Genomic DNA, 17,474 nt, shown 5'->3' with positions numbered 1-17,474 from the left:
AGTAATACCTGTTTACAAGACTTTTATGTACTGCTATGCGCTGTATTTAATTTTTCTTTTTCAAGTGAACCATAGAACATCTGCAGTGTACAAAGTTAAACACGTTAAATTTTGGATTCAATATGATGCAAAAAACAGTGGTGTAAGTATTATTTATCAGCACTAATATAATCAAAGAATTGTATTGTGTTTTTAATAAACACATTTGTGGTACTTTTAATCAGGTTTTAAAACGTTTTCAGATGGAAACACAAAGAACTGTGTAAGAACTCCAGAAACAGGAAGAAATGATCATGAAACATGAATGGAAAGCATAAATAGGCTGAAGGCTGAAATAAAACTTTATAAGGACTAATACAGAGAACAATGAAGAAAGAAGAGAGCACGTGCAAATGTGAGAGGCAACTAATTACTATAAGGGAGCAAAACCGAAGCACCACATGCAAGAATCATTTCACCGCAATCATGTTGGAAAATGCCTGTTACAAGGATGAAAACAGCAAGAAAACTACTGGACACAAGAACAAGAGTGAAACACGTTAAATAAATACAATGATGTTTCATTAATAATTAAAAAAAATTTGCTAGAACAGAATATTTTACTCCAAGTGTGGCTAGTTCTTTATAAAAGGAATGCTTTCTAGTTATAGCTCTTTTTGGTTTGTCACCAGCTTGAAAACCTGGTGGATGGAGATAGTAAACTAGCTCATCAGGCTACTACTGCCTCCTCTCTTCTTCAGTCCCAAGACCCACAAGCCTTTTGTAATTACATCCTGAAGAGCAGGGGAATTGCTTTTTAAAAAGGTACTAAGAACATTGCTAAAGCTGAAACTGCAATACTTTGGCCACCTCATGCGACGAGCTGACTCACTGGAAAAGACTCTGATGCTGGGAAGGATTGGGGGCGGGAGGAGAAGGGGACGACAGAGAATGAGATGGTTCATGTTGGATGGCATCAAAAACTCGATGGACATGAGTCTGAGTGAACTCCGGGAGTTGGTGATGGACAGGGAGGCCTGGTGTGCTGTGATTCATGGGGTCGCAAAGAGTCGGACACGACTGAGCGACTGAACTGAACTGAAGAACATTTTAGCAGCACGTGCAATGTTCCCCAGAGCCTGTAGGTGGTGCTATTGCAAAACTAACAGAAACGTGAATCATCACAAGGGGGAAAAATGAACACAGAACATTTAGTACAAAACACTAAAAGCAATAACAACTCAAAGGCAGACACCATTCGTTACAGAAACTACAAACAATTTACTATCTCCAAGACACTTATTAACTTCCTTTTAAATTCAAGGACTCACCCCATGAAGAAGAGATGTTTCATTTTTCAGCCAGAAAAAAAAAAAAAAATCTCAGGGTTATTCTCTTTCTAAAACATTTACATTTAAGGGAACAGTGCAAATGATGCTAAAAGTCTGTGGTATAAATTGTTTATGATCAAACTTGGCTTGATAGCACAAAAGAACTAGACTAACATTCACAGTAAAAATATAAGACAGTGACTGAGGGCTGGCTGGGGAAAAATAAAGTTATGTTAATACAGCTTGAAAGTCAACCAAAAGCCATAATATTACTAAATATATTTAAACATGGTTTTCATTTAGATTTGGCATCTTGACTAATGGGGATGTATTAAATAATACCTGGCTGCTAAGAATATACGTTTTTAGGAATCAGTGCCACATAACACACATATACAGTTCGTTTCATTGTTATTTAAGGCTTCTCTTCTTTTGGCTGTGGGCACACACACATATTAAAAATTAAGTACACACTCAATGTATGCTCAACCCTTTTAAAATGCTTTCTTTTTAAACAGAAACACACAATGGAAAGTGAACTCTACTCTGGTGAAATGTCATGGATGCATCCCTTTGGGGACAGCTGTCCTGTTTATCAAAAGAAAGAATATGGGAGGGTCAAATCCAGGGGGGAAAAGAAATCGTGAGTGGTCAGCAAGGAGAGTGCTGAGAGAGGAGCCCAAATCAGTTTCCATCTGCAGGCTTCCTTGTCAAATGAATGGTACCTTTTACCATGAGGCCATGGGGATATTGGAGTGGGAAGAGAGAGAATATCTTGAGATATGGGGATGTATTAGTGGCCAAAGAAATGCAGGCACATGTTGAGTGATTCTCAATGCATTAAAGAAACAGTTTTTTAAAAAAATGGCAGCAGGGCGAGCAGGAGCTGTAGTTTTCTGGGCATCTTGCAGGGCCTGATGAAGGGTGGGAGCTGGGGGACAAGGATGGTGAAGACAAGACAGCAAGACAGTAAATGCTAATGATGTAAAGGGCCAAGGGCCATAATAGAGTACTACTTAGAGTTTTGGATGAAAAAGTACTATATCTGACATACAGAGGCTGCATAATAAATGAGCATTCTCTCCTTTCCAATATCACGAGGTTCCCTAGAACTCTCAGCCTGGAATAAGACGTTTCAGTGGCCAAAATGTCAGAACATCACATTGCATCTCTGAACAATCCAGTGGAAGAAATTACCGATTATTATTTTTCAGTTTGAGAAACTAAGTCCAGAAACGATATCTTACCACAGAGAAGGAGAAAAAAAAACAAGCTTTTTTTTTTTTTTTGTGATTCTGCACAGAAATTTTATTCTTATTAAAAATTACAATATCTACTTGCAATTATTGGTGCAATGTCTTGCAAGTAGTAGGTATTTATAAGTATTTGTTGAATAATTAGCTAAACAAATCTCTTCAAAAGTTCCAGGAAGGAGCTTCAACATGTCTTCTACAAGCAAAAGGTCAGATAAGGCTGCAGGGCCGGGGTTGCCTAACAGTCTGGAAGACCATTCTATACCTATGAGACAATTCCCAAGCAAGAAACAAAGATTGAATAACAAGCTGGATAAAGGTTTTGGTGTCAGATTGGGAAAAAATAATTCAGGAAGAAATTATATTATCAGCTTGTAAAAACCAAAATTCTACTTTACTTAGTCCAGAGCCAGGGTCTCTCCTTTTTCAAAGCTTATGCTATTTATATCTCTTCTGTTTTGCCTTGAAGAGACATCCCTATGAAAATAAAATGCAAAGCATAAAATGTTAATCTCTCTCTCTCTTACCCTCCTACACATCGCTGTGACCCTGCCCTCTGTAGTTTGGTACTATATTTGTTGTTGTTGTTCAGTTGCTCAGTCATGTCTGACTTTTTGTAACTCCCTGGACTGCAGTGCACCAGGCTTCCCTGTCCTTCACCATCTCCCAGAGTTTGCTCAAACTCATGTCCATTGAGTCGGTGATGCCACCCAACCATCCCATCATCTATCACCCCCTTCTCCTCCTGCCCTCAATCCCTCCCAGCATCAGGGCCTTTTCCAATGACTCTGCATCAGATGGCCAAAGTATTAAAAAGAAAAATTATATACAAGTATTATTCTATCTATCCACAGATAACAGAAGCATAGCTTTGAGAGTTAATCACATTATCCATGATCCTAGATTTAGTAAGTTACAGAGGCTAGACTGGAATCCAAGGCTGTTTTACTTGAAAATCCACTTTTTGAATCACTAACCACCACCTCATGGTTCCTTTGTGGCTGACGGAAGACTTGAGGTAGAAGCAATGAAGGGAACTGGGGGTGAGGGTGGGAGATACAGCAAGCAATCTCATTTATCTCCCTTGTCACCTGCTTAGAAAAGATTGGAAGATGAAGGCTTGAGTTCCTCTTAGATACTGATTTTCACTGCTGCTGTCATCCACAACTGAGCTATCTATTTCCCCCACTGGAGCAAAGTCACTAAAATAGCAAGCATGCCAAAGTCTTCACAGTGATGATGGGTATAATCAGGAACCACAGAGAACAGTGTGTGTCACATCAAGAAAACCACCAGGAAGGACAGAGATTCTGACACAGGCTACCGTGAGTATGGCTCTTGAGGACACTATGCTAAATGAAAGAAGCTAGTCACAAAAAAGGCAAATATGTATGATTGCATTTATATATGTACTGACAGTAGTGAAATTCACAGAGATAGAAAGTAGAATCATGATTGCTAGAATCTGGAGGAGAGAGGAGTGGGGAACAGTTGTTTAATGGGTAGAGGGTTCAGTTTTGCAAGAGGAAAAGAGTTCTGGACGTTGGTTGCACAATAATGTGAATAATACTTAACACTACTATATTATTTATGCAAAAAATGGTAACTTTTGTTATGTTTATTTTACAATTAAAACAAACAAATGAATAGAACCAGGAATGCCTTCTCCAGTGATCATTTACAATGTTCCGCTTGGCATAGGATGAAGCATGACCTCCCAAATTTTTAAGTTTGTGAAAGTAAAAGTCCTTTTGTGGTATATCCCTGCTACTTTTCTGGAAAAAAGGAGACAGGGTTTTTTTTTTCTTTTTACATGTAACTTTTTTGTTTGTTTTTTGCAGCCGCACCTCTCAGCAAGTAGGATCTTAGTTACCTGACCGGGGATTGAACTTGCACGTCCTGCATTGGAAGCATAGAATCTTAACCACTGGACCACCAGGGAAGTCCTTACATGTAACATTTTATATCTGCATGTTTTATATGAATTCTCATCCTGGTTTGATCAGCTAAGAGCTCTGAACAAAGCACTTCTCCTCTCTGGGTCCCAAGTTCCACATCCATAAAAGGCAGGATTGGGTGAGATGATCTCTGAGTGCCCTTTCAATTCTCAGATTTCAATTCCTGTTTTTGCAAATGCTAACACTGTCTATGTTAGTAAGTATATATGTTATTTATTTTTGACATTCATCAGAACATTTTTGCAAAGTCATGAGTCACTTCTGAAATACCTACTCACTGCATTATTACTGAGGGATGAGTGGCTGGGTGAGGCAGACACAGTTAAAGGTGTCCTGGAAGGAGCACTGGACTGGGAGTCTGAGGCTCTGGCTTAGTCCTGGGGTCTGCCACTTGCTGGCCCAGTGAATCAGAAAGAAAGGAAGCATTTACTCAGGCCTTCTATGTATGAGGCTTCCCTGGTGGCTCAAACAGTAAAGAATATGCCTGCAATGCAGGAGACCTGGGTTCAGTGCCTGGGTTGAGAAGAGGCCCTGGAGAAGGGAATGGCAACCCACTCCAGTATTCTTGCCTGGAGAATTCCAGGGACAGAGGAGCCTGGCAGGCTTTAGTCCATGGGGTCACAAAGAGTTGGAGACGACTGAGCAACTAACACTTCTTTCACTTTCTATGCATGAGACACTTTCACACATGTTACTTTATTACTTCACAAATTTTAGTTATTCACATACCATCTTCATAATTGTTTCCATATTCAAGTATCATGTGTAGTATTATATTAATATAATACTTTTTTTCTAAGTTTTGAATAAATTCTTTTTTCTCTTTTTTCAAAATTGCCTTGTTCTAGGCAAAAATGTCTATGAAAATATAGGTATGATGCTGGTTACCTTTTTCTAATACATGTTAAATTAAATATATATCTATTACAAAAAGAGTGTCCACAAGCCAGTTAAAATCCTGGGTGCTACCAATGGCATACCTGTGCATGTGGGGAGAAGCCATGTTATTCTACTTTGTATCCATTTATGGCTCCTGGACACTTGAGTCCATGGAGTTTAGTAACTCATTAAAATTCGAACCAACAGACCCAAAGCAATGTGCTGGTTCACATTCCTCTCATCCTTCCTGTCACCACTCTCACTGTGTCTGACCCAGAGGATTGCTAGGAGGATGTAATGTGACAACACCTGGGAAAGTGCACTGACAATGTGTTACCTGTTGTTCTTACTGTTCTTTGGATCTCAGGTTAGAAGTTCCTTCCCCTGGGAAACTCCTCTTGACCTACGAAGTAGGAAGAAGTAGGAATAAGAAGCCCCTGTCCTTGGTACCACAGCACCCTTGCTTTCTACCCTTCACCTGCATCGCTATTGCCAGGCAATTTCTCTATCACCCCAAAATGCTCACAAGAGCTCCAAGACAGTAAGAGTAGAAATATATGGATCCTGTTGTCGCTTCTCCACCATCCAGCATGAAGTCACTGCCAAATACAGCACTGCTGTTCACTCGCTCAGTTGTGTCTGACGCTTTGTGACCCCATGGACTGCAGCACACAGGCTTCCCTGTCCTTCACTGGTGAAGGACACACAGGACTGGTGCCCTTTTAATGTGCAAAATGGACACATGAGTGATGGGAAGATTGGTGGGATTTTTCAAACCTGTTACGTGGTACTACTTGTACACTTGATGGTCTTGACTCTGAGTTTACAGCAGCACTTTTCAATGTTTGGTCTTTTAGCAAAGTAAAATGCTCCATGAAAAACTAATTTTTTGGTCAAGTAAATTTAGGAAAGTCTGTATTCTAAATGCCTCCCCAACATGGGAGATTCACAAGGAATGTTAATATATTAAACTCTTATGCAAAGTCTTACTATAACTTGAATGTAGTGTTTTCCAAAGGAATTATTTCCAGGAATATCTTCTAATGTCCAAAAGAACAGTCTATGGGCAATCCTGGCCTAGAGGGAACTTGGGCTGTGAGTAAATTTTTCTCATGATTTCTGTGAATTCTGTGCCTTGGTTGTCCTTCCCCAAGTTAAAAGCACAGCCGGAAGGAGGAGAGACATGCACGCTGGGCTGGACAGAAAGGCAACACAGACAATAGAACCTTTGACAAAACTGAACACAGGAACGGGCTACCAGCCCAGGAACTAACCAAAAATATTTTGACAATGAGTAGAACGCCCTCATTTGTATCACACCTCAGAGCTTCCACAGTTCTATGCACGTACATCATTGCACATCACTGCAACTGCTTTTCTTCCTCTTTCCCTTTCCTTCTTTTCTTCTCCAGCATCAGCACCACCATGGTTAAATAACATAGCACACTGTCTATGCCAGACATTTGCTGTCAGTGTAGTAACTGATGAGATGATATTACATTGCATTTTGTAGATCTAGAGTCTCAAAAAGCTACTACTAGTGGTAGCAATAATAATGACAAAATTAATGATAGCCACCTCTCACTTTTGGTGAGCTTACTGTTCAAGGCAAAAGAACTCAGAAAGGGCAGATTTGAGGCTCAGATGCAAGTCTTCTGATGCCAAGTCCAGAGTTTGCTCCACCCACGAAAGATGGGTCTCTCCAACAAGACCATAGCATGCTCCCAGCCGAGGCAGGGGAGAGAGGGTTACAGCACCAGCTCGGCATTCAGATGGTGTGGTTTATAAAGTGACTCAACATCTGTCATTAATTAGAGTTCTTGTTCCCATGGTGATGGCTTATTATTGCTAGGCCGATAAGATGACCAATTCAAGAATACTATCTTCCTCCCCTTCCCTCTCACTCTTGAACAGAGATTTTTCTCTTTTTTTCCTTCCTTTCCCCTAACATAATTGATCATTTGCAACAAGGTAGGATATAGCGTTCCTGAGTCAGCGACTCCCTGTTGGATCCCTGATGATAATCTTTGGAATTTTTTCCCTTTCGCTCAATGCAGAGTCTCTGTCAGACCAACTTGCATTTGTCCCAGACATTTAGACTCTGATCATGTACAAGTTAATTAATTACTTGGACATTCCTTTTTCATCTGGAATAAGGGATAAGAAGGCCTAAACAGCAAGGTTCTTTTGAGAATTTGATGCACTAAATAGGAAGGTACTAGCACACAGCTTAGAATATGGTGGATACTCAAGAAATGGCAGAAGTTATGTTAGTCAACATAATACCAATAATAGTTATTTACAAAGAGATGAGACAGATTTTGAGTTGGCAGTTGGGGTCATTTTCCTTTCATTTATCAATCATTCAAATTTGTCCTTCCACTGAAATTGTTCTTTTCTCTTTAGAGCCCTTAATCCAAGATATACTATATATTTATTTGGATTTACTTTTTTAACGGTCTCTTACACTCCACTGTAAATGGGATGAAACCTGGTACAATGGTTATTTTATACACTGCTGTACCTGTGGTGGGGTGGGGATGGGGGGGAGGTTGTATTTGTTGAATGAAATATAAATATTTACCAAGCAGTCCAAGTCAGTCTCTGTGTTAGGGACTGGAGATTTGGAAATAACAAAATAACTAAAACTAGATTCTTACCCGTGAGTCATTCACATAAGAAATCAGTGAAAATTGACAAAAAAAAAAAAAAACAAAAAGGAATGGGGCATTCATCCCTGACTCCAAAGTTTTTTTTTTTTTTTTTTTAATAAATCCAGTGACATAAATGGAATTAAATCTCTAGTAATCTTCTAGAACAAAATATCAATGAAGAGGATGGTATGGATCTCTCAAAGTTCTAAATGCCAAGTGGGATTCAAACTGACAGTGTTAAGCTCTCAATCAGAAATTCCCCTTGAAACATACAGTTAAAAAATAAAGAAAGGAAAGGCTTTTGAGAGGGTTAGCTCACGGCTCCTCCCAGGACAGTCTGATCCCCTTGGCTGGTGAAGCAAGAGGTCAGATCCCCAGGCAGAAAATCAACCTCTAAGAGTCACTGGCTAGAATTTCTAATTCACCAGTGCCACAGCACACAGTCTGTCTTCAGTCAAGGATGATGGGCCCAGAGGCTTTAGCTTCCCCAACCCACTGTACACAGTCAAGCCACACACCCTCTTCCTCCAGGAGCACACAGAGAAGCATTCAACAGAGAAGCAGGCACAGGGGTCTCGCTGGGAGCCCTTGAACCCATTTTTTTTTTCAATGGCCTGGATCTTCCATTCTGAAGTCATTTTAATTACTGTACTATTAAGTATCTATGTTGATTACCTTAATATATTTTGGATTATTGCCTCTGAAACAATTGAGAGCCGTGCTTCTTATATTCAGCTGGGACGCTTGGTGAACAGGAGACATGGCTCAACTTCCACATGTTTTACATAGTGGCCTCCTAAGTGGTCCACTACTTTAAATTGTTTGAAAATCAGGACCTACAGCGTAAAGATGAGGAATCTGAGGCCTAAAGTGGTAGACCTCTTGTCCCAGGTTATATATTGAGTTGTTTAGTAACCAAACCGACCTTGAGGATGGGGACTTTATCTTTGGAAAAAAGAGAGTACCTGAGAATCACAGGGAACAGTCTGGAGTGAATGCCCATGAGAATGGGGAAAGCTGTTTTCAGAGACAGAGCTAAGAACTAGGTAGTCTTGTGTCAGGTTTTACCTGCTAAGGGTTTTCAATCCACATCTATCCACAGCACCACTTCTGCTGTAAGTGGCTGCTCAGCCAGATCAAGGGAGACTATACATTCTCTGTCAATTTCACCTCCTCTTTGGTACCACACATGTTTATGCAGCACCCACTACTGGTTAAGGATGAGGACTTCTGGGATCCTTCCCTGGAAGCCCATACCCAAGTTGGGTAAGCAGACACTGAAACACCTAAGGGCAATACTAGAGAGAAGCACAGGCCTGGGTGGGGAGTGTAGAGGTGGGCCTGACCACGAGGAAATGTCCCAAGGCAGTTTTACAGATGGGTTCCAGTATTATTCCAGTGGACAGACTACAGGGTCAGAACATCACCCAAGTATATCTTACCAGCTTTGTGACCTTGGGAAAGTACTTAATTTCTCTGTGATTTGACCTCCTTATCTGCAAAGACCTCTTTATCTGCAAAGCACTAGGAATATCAGAATTGAATGGAATTGTTGTGAGGATTAAGTGATTTAATCCACAAAGTCACATGGACAATGACTGGTGAAATGACATGAATACCCTCTGTTATCCTTTTAGGAGCCCCTTGAAGAGCAGGTTCCTAGTTCCCCACCACGTCACAACATGCTGGACTCACAATGCCCGCTGCTCTTCAGTAGTCTAAGCACTTGCTTGAATCACCACTTTAGGGCTGTCTATAAATTTTTCCTCTGTAAATGTCTGTTTGTAGTGGTTAATCAGCTTACTAAGATGACTCAGCTGGGCTTCCCTGGTGGCTCAGTTGGTAAAGAATCTGCCTGCAATTCAGGAAACCTGGGTTCGATCCCTGGGTTAGGAAGATCCCCTGGAGAAGGGAAAGGCTACCCACTCCAGTATTCTGGCCTGGAGAATTCCATGAACTATATAGTCCACAGGGTCACAAAGAGTTGGACATGACTGAGAGACTTTCAATTCACTAAGATGAAGACAACCACTATAATCCAATTACCTAAACCAGTCTGGTCTCTCAGGATCCCTCCTCATCAGAGATGCTGACAGGTGAAACTGACATGGCCAACGTGGTAGGAATTTCAGTCTGATCAACTCCATCCAACATACAGGCTCCTCTGGCCAAGGTGTCAGTTGAGGTGGGGAGGGGAAGGGGTAGGATTTGAGGCGGGGTGAGGTGGGTTGCTTGCTTCCCGTTATCTCAGTGGCCTTGTCTCAGAAGGTGCCTTCATCCTGAAATTCTCAAACATGATATGCTATAACACTCTATACACAAATGTTCTCTTGTGAAATAGGATAATTTTCCAGGGGCATTTAAAGACCTCAAAACTGTTAGAGATAAATAATAAATCTTTGTTGTTACTTTCAGGTTGAATTAGTTTACAGGCTTTTTTTTTTTTTTAAAGCGGGAAGCAGTATTATCATCTAAGAAGCACTTGATGTTGTTGATTTAAAAAAAAAATAAGACTATTAACCTGAAACATTAAAAAATCAAAAACAAAAAACAACTGATAGAGTCACGCGATGTTGGGCAAAGCATGCTCCCTGATCAAATTCCTAATAATTTGTTCATAGGTGGTGACTCCCATTCCCAGTCAAGTGTGGTCCTTATGTATCAAGCTTTCTCTTTTGTTCCTCGTGAACTGCGATGCTTTCCTAGGAGCTGAGTTGATATCTCTTCTGTCTGTGTTGTTCCTTTCCTTTCACTAGCATCTCTATCTGAAAAGTCCACTTCCCACTGCTTCGCTGCTCCTCCTAAGTTACCATTTCCACTTCAAGCCCTACTTCTTATACAAAGTCACACTTCTCTTTCCTGCCTGTAGCTGTTACCAGGGAGTAGATTATGTAACAGCTCTCTCTGGTTTCAGGTCGCTTCATTTTTTTTTTTCTAGCCTGTCAACTCCTTGAAGGTGGGGAACCTGGCCTTGTTTTTCCCCTTTTTCTTTTTTAAAACTGTAAAACATTTGGCTTTCTATCACATAATCCAGTGCTTGGACGTCACCAGTAGAAATAGTGTTTGCTTGGGGACAGGAAAAACCTGTATTCAAATTTCAGCTTGAATATTAACACCTAGTGTGACCTTGGGTAAGTTCTTTTCGCTTTCTGTTTTCTCATTTGTAAAACTGAAGGCAAGAAAATTTGCACATACATCTATTGTGAGAATAAGGGGAGAAAAGGCTAACTATTGATTCTGCAAGGGAACGTCTACAAGAAGCCCAGAGCAAATATGAGTTTTTCAAGTAGTTTTCTTATAATTTGCTTTGAAACAGGAAGAAAGTTTGGAAAACCTTGAGTAAAAGATATGTCTCAATAAACATAAGCTCCGAGACATACAGACTTAAACTAACACCATTACTTAATAGCTACGGGATGCTGGGCAAACTGCTTGTCCTTTCTGAGTCTCTATTTGCTCATTTGAGTGATGAGAATAATGACACATGTAATATAATGACTCACTTATAATGGTCCAGAGTTCTGGTTCAAGAAAGAGGAGATTCTATTCTTTTTGACTAGACACTCCCTTGAACTGGGCCTGGTTCTGACCTGTAATCCAGCCGTGTCTCCTGATGGAAGTGGTAAGCTATACACAGCCACTGTCCTCAATGCCTGACTCAGAGTTCGATTATTCAGAGCTGGGTATTCACTAGAGTTGCTAAGGTCAATTTCTTGTCTGTTGGTGTTACTTCATCAAAGTGAACTGCTCTTCATGAGAACCAGCCACCCTTCCTCCCACCGGCCTAGCCCATTCCAACAGGCAGAGAGAAGGGGAAGTGGATTCACCATAAGGACTGACTTCTCTTTTAATATTTAAAAGCAGCTGTATCATTAGAGTCCAGTCAGGAGACGCAAAGCCACTCTAGGTCATTTAACAGAAAGAACTGAGTACAAGAAATTGTTTTCACTGACGACAGAAGAAACTAAGAAGCCAAACTGATGATGCCAAAGAACTCAGAGATCAGGGATGGCAAAAAGCTGCTACTCCTCTCAGGGGTCAAGAGCTGATGGGAGGCAGTAGTGTGATCAGAAATAGGGGCTGAGGATGTCGGGCTGGAGCTGAAACCAATAAAGGGCTGAGTGCTCAGACTGGGACCTGAAGGGGAAGGCTGGAAGCTGGAATCACACAGGAGATGCAGCTGCTGCTGCTTAAGTAAAAGAGAGCAATGACCTGACTTCTCCCTGTTTCCTGCATACCAATCTCCATCAGCATCTCCCATTAGCCAAATACTAAAACTAAACCAAAAACAGTGCTAAATACTACTTAATGGCCAGTTGCAAGATAGTCCAGGAAATGTAATGTACAGAAGTAGAAAGCTACCTGAGAGCAAACAGGCAAATGAGTGGCCCAGCTGTGTTTTAATAACGTACCTAAAGAGCTATGACAATGTGGAATTTACAGTCGGCTAATAAGAAGAGGTATCATAAATATTTCTCTAACTTTGTAGAATTCTCACTGAAAGTTTATTCATACCAGTAACTGTTCTCAATACTTTCTACATATTATCTCATTTAATCTTCACGGCACTCTTACAAGGCAGGCGCTCTTAACAGTGTCATTTGTACTGTGAGAACACTAGTTTAGACAGGAGAGGTAAAGGGACTGACCTAACATACAGCTTTAGCATCTGAACTCAGGACTGGAGCCCAGACTTCTGTGACATCTGAGTCTGTGCTCTTAACTATGGTCCTATTTATTGCTTATAATATGAATCATACTTCTAACAGTAAAAGGGAGGGTACTAGATAAGCTGAACATGAAACATCTCATAATTACTGGGAGGGTATTTTGAAGACCTACACTTCTAGGGCTGAAAGCCTAGAACACTCTGTGAACATTAAATCTGCCCTTAAATAAAAAATAGAGATTAAGAAAAAATATATCACCTAATGCAGTTTATAAAAGTCCATGGCGTTCCCTCTTGAAGGCAACAGTGTATTTTTGCTAGGAGGATGCCAAGTTCACTGGCCTCTGTAGGCTTGTTGTTTACTGACATCTGATAGGCTTCAACATCTGTTGCCCTTCTCGATTGATGGGTGCTTCATTTTAGCACGTCCCTGATGCCAGGCTGGTAAAAAGCTTTAGTACTGAGGTCTTCTAAGACACTCCTAGGTCAGTGACACAGCTTTGTTTGTGAAGCTGGCTGAGGGAAGGAATATTCAGGGAAGAGTGGTAAGGGACATGCCATCCATCTACCATGCTGGGTATTCTCAGTTTTACTCTTGGGTCAAGAGACAGCCCCACAAAGTTATAAACCTGGGCAATTCTTAAGTTCAAGTCAAGTTTCAATGTTCTGCTCTGGACTCTTAACAATGTAATATAGGATGAATTCTTTTGCTGTTTCTGTAAAGTTTCATAGAAAGATTTCTCAGTTTGCTTTTAAAGAAATGGCAATATTATACAGAGTGAAGTAAGCCAGAAAGAAAAACACCAATACAGTATAATAACGCATATATATGGAATTTAGAAAGATGGTAACGATAACCCTGTATACGAGACAGCAAAAGAGACACAGATGTATAGAACAGTCTTTTGGACTCTGTGGGAGAGGGCGAGGGTCGGATGACTTGGGAGAATAGCATTGAAACATGTATATTATCATATGTGAAATGAATCGCCAGTCCAGGTTCGATACATGACACAGGATGCTCGGAGCTGGTGCACTGGGATGACCCAGAGGGATGTGATGGGAAGGGAGGTGGGAGGGGGGTTCAGGATGGGGAACACATGTATACCCGGGGCAGATTCATGTCAATGTATGGCAAAACCAATACAATATTGTAAAGTAATTAGCCTCTAATTAAAATAAATACATTTTAAAAAATTAAAAAAAAAATAAAGAAATGGCAACTTTAGAATTTGGTAGCAGGGAAGACATAGTCTCTTTTGGAGAATGGGTGTATACTTCCTTGACTCTGTGGACACTATCTGACTTGACCTATTTCCCAGTTCTGTGTTGGCTGCTGGGAAGCTCCAAGTAATCCCCTTACTTCAGGGTCAGAGACCCACAGGCCAAATCTGCCCCATAAATCTGCTTGGTCTGGCACTCACCAAAGCAGGGTTAAAACAACCTGAATGCCAAAGTCCTTAGGCAGAGTATATATTCTCCAGCCTGCTTAAGAAATCATCTTGGCCTTTGCTGGTATTGTCCCATGCTTATACAGACTAGTTGGCACCTGAAGGCATATATATATGAGGATCTCCTAGTCTAAGTAGTTGGGGTATTCTCTTTCTACATAGCTTCTAACTTGTGTTTTATTTTGCTTAGTTTTATTTTGCTTAGCCCTTTATTATAAGCTTGCTCAAATCCTTTATGGAAGAGGAGTATGAATGATAAATAAACTGTTTTCTTCCCAAAGCAAAACTGCCAAGATGAGTGCAAGTAGCTGGCATCCATTGCATCCAAGGGATGATCATTTCGGGTGAGTCTCTTTGGCCTACCCCATCTGTTAAAGGGAATCCTGTTATTCCTTCAAGCAGGAGAAAAGATTTCTTCCTCATTAGCAAGTGAGGGGCCTGGACATAATCAAGTGATATCTTCCCTACTTCTAGCATATAATAGGTAAACTGAGCTCCAGGTGCTCTCTGAAGCACTGGGCAGCAAGGGAGATGCAGAGGGTAAGCCTAGAGTTAGATGGCTAAACAGGAACCCTCCTCCCTGCACCAGTCATCCATGTGACCTTAGAAGCTCATCAACATCCTGATGCCTCCATTTCCTGCTTTATAAAGTGGGATGTTACCACCTACTTTACTGGATTTTAGGTAAAGATTAAATCAACAGGAAATAATAACAGTACTTTTCTATATGCTGAGTATTGTGCTAAATGTGCTTTCATTCACAGAATATTTGCAGTTATTCAGTGGGGTCAGTTAATATGGCACAGAGGCTGAGAGAAATGAAGTATTTTGCCTATCGGGATGGTTCACCCAGCTAGCAAGTCAAGGAGATGCCATCACCTTGAATGGAATAAGGTGACCTAGTGGGCTACTTTTTACTGCCCCATTTGATTTCCTCTTCTCTTGCCCACAACAGGTATAGCTCATTTGCCCTCTTCCACTCCCCAGAACTTGGCAGGCAGTTGCCATAACACAACTGAACTCCATCAGTTATTACTATTTATTGTGTGGGACTGAAATGGAGAGAGATTCGTGCAGGATTGAAGTACAAGCTCCTTCCTCTGCTTCCAGAGAAGGGGCTTCAGTGCAAAGATTAAAAGCCAGCCTGGGTCACATGCCCCTCCAAACAGAGTTCCAGCTCTTGAGTAATAATGCTATATGGCCTGGTTCAAATGTCCCCTTCTCAGAAGGACACTCATAGCCCTAAGGCAATGGAAGACACTCCTTCCGTGGTGCTCCATTATCCATCGTAGGGCAAGTGTAGTTAAGTAATAGCCAACATTAAGTAGACAGGATTCTACTTTGTTGTTGTTCAGTTGCAAGTAGTGCCTGACTCATTTGTGACTCCATGGACTATAGCACACCAGGCTCCTCTGACCACAGGATTTCCCAGGCAAGAATACTGGAGTGGGGTTGCCATTTCCTTCTCCAGGGGATCTTCCCAACCCAGGGATTAAACCCACATCTCTTGCCTTGGCAGATGGATTCATTACTGCTGAGCCACCTGGAAGGCCCGTTTTACCCTACAGGTACTCATGCGTTTGCCTCTTACAACACAAACTGTGAGATAGCATGTCATGATGCAGATATTATGGTTAGGCTTACAGATGAGGGCTCTGAGGCACAGAGAAATTAAGTCAGTCACCCAAGGTAAGTGGCAGAGTCCTGATCTGAGCCCAAGCCAAGGCACACTGATCCTTGCCATTACACTTAGTGCTGACTTTTTCATGACTGTATCTATCTGCCTGTGTCCAACTTCTCGCCTTGTGATTGGAACCCCATGGGTCCTGAGATGTGTTTAATTCTTCTTTGTCCTGCTAACATCTAGGACTGTCCCTGACACATGGCAGCCTTCCTCTGATGAGCTCTGGGTCAAACAACGAAGCAGGGAGCCTCGGCACCTAGTTGAATCAGGCCCAGACACATGCCTTTTCCAGATCCAGCCCACTATTATCTGTCAGCCCAGCTATCACAGCCCACCCTATCTCCAGCAGCAGAGGGAGAGCAGAAAATGCATCCTGACATCACAGGAAGGACCCAAGTAAAAGGTGCATTAATGGGGGCAAAAACAAGCCAGCAGAGTGATTAATTTGGCCTCCCCTTCAATATTATGTTTACACAAGTTGATTATATAGCACTTAATTACTAATTTGCCCTACTTAAACCAAGAGTGCTTTTAATTTTTAATGAGATAAGGGAATGAGATGCCTTTACTTAGTAAGGAGCAGCTATTTTATTTCCTTCTCTTGTTTTGCCCAGCCAATTAATAACATTTCTAAGGAAATGTATCCCTCTCATGAATTCTTTCTCCTCATCTTTCCAACCTCCCAGATTAAAAAAGAGATAGAAACAGACAAGAGGTCCTTAGAAACAAACTGACTTCACCTTCTGATCTGGCTGGCTGGGCTGGGAAAGGCCTTATAAAGCTGAGTGACATGGGATCCATAAATGGTTCTATTTTTTGGGAGTTGGGGTGTGTCTATTCCCAGAAACCATGACTTGGTTGTTACCGACACCAGAATACAGCTCTGGGCCTCCAAACAAGGCAATCCCCCCAGAACTCTGCATTGTTTCCTAAATATTAATGTCAGATAATTTTAAGCATGGCCCTAGGGCAGCCCATAGGAAGAGCCTACGTTTTGGAGTCAGCTCTGGATTTGATCACCACCTCTGCTACTTGTTAGATGATGTATTTAAACTTTCTGAGCCTCAGTTTCCTATCTGTAATGGTGAGGTGAATCACCTATTTTTAAGAAGTAAATGTCATCTCCAGTACTTCAGCACACTGCTCATCTCAGAAGAGGTACAGACAGTTTTCCTATCTTCAGTGGAAGGTAAGGGAGGAAAATAAAGGCAGATATAAGGTGGTTCTCTTTGAGCATGCTAGGCTGTCTGTCATCTGCAGAGCTGGCAGATCTGATCAGTGCTACTCAAAGGGGCTGTCCATGACATAATGACAAAAAGAGTTGCGCCAGAAAGTAAACAAACACACCGATTCTTTCATTGAGAACACTGTGCTATGAACAAAATGTCATAATTGAGTTACATTCTGAGCCAGTGCTTTATCTCATTGCAAATCTGTAACAAACCATTCACAGATTGGCCTCTGGTCTGCAGACAGACCTGCCTAGCCCAGTCTGGATGACTGCAAAGGATGGCAGTACATGCTCCTGAACACTCTCTTCCACCCTCCCCTGGGCTGAGCCAGGCTCATGGGTATGGACCATATCAACGAGCTTCCTTGACCTCTGACTTTGACTC

The 17,474-nt window shown here is 41.4% G+C and overlaps 1 protein-coding gene and 1 long non-coding RNA gene across 14 annotated transcripts in view; one reads left to right on the top strand and one right to left on the bottom strand.

The window, feature by feature from the left end:
* Positions 1 to 17,474, bottom strand: part of FGGY (FGGY carbohydrate kinase domain containing) — a 516,773-nt gene that overhangs the window by 69,273 nt on the left and 430,026 nt on the right. The window lies entirely within an intron of this gene.
* Positions 3,688 to 17,474, top strand: part of LOC148778028 (uncharacterized) — a 35,476-nt gene continuing 21,689 nt past the window's right edge. For 3 of the 4 annotated variants that reach the window (XR_016037182.1, XR_016037185.1, XR_016037183.1), the window contains exons 1-4: positions 3,688 to 3,888; positions 4,405 to 4,639; positions 14,456 to 14,518; positions 15,694 to 15,742. This is a non-coding gene — a long non-coding RNA (uncharacterized LOC148778028). Of the gene's footprint in view, positions 3,889 to 4,404; positions 4,640 to 14,455; positions 14,519 to 14,938; positions 15,069 to 15,693; positions 15,743 to 17,474 lie in introns of all 4 variants that reach the window. The other variant, XR_016037184.1, reaches the window with a different exon arrangement.

The sequence above is a fragment of the Moschus berezovskii genome, chromosome 4 (genome assembly GCF_049115385.1).
Source record: "Moschus berezovskii isolate FMDL1 chromosome 4, NW_MosBer_1.0, whole genome shotgun sequence".
In the NCBI taxonomy this organism is placed as follows: domain Eukaryota; kingdom Metazoa; phylum Chordata; class Mammalia; order Artiodactyla; family Moschidae; genus Moschus; species Moschus berezovskii.
The sequence above is the reverse complement of the archived record's forward strand: the minus strand, read 5'-3'. Positions and strand labels throughout refer to the sequence as shown.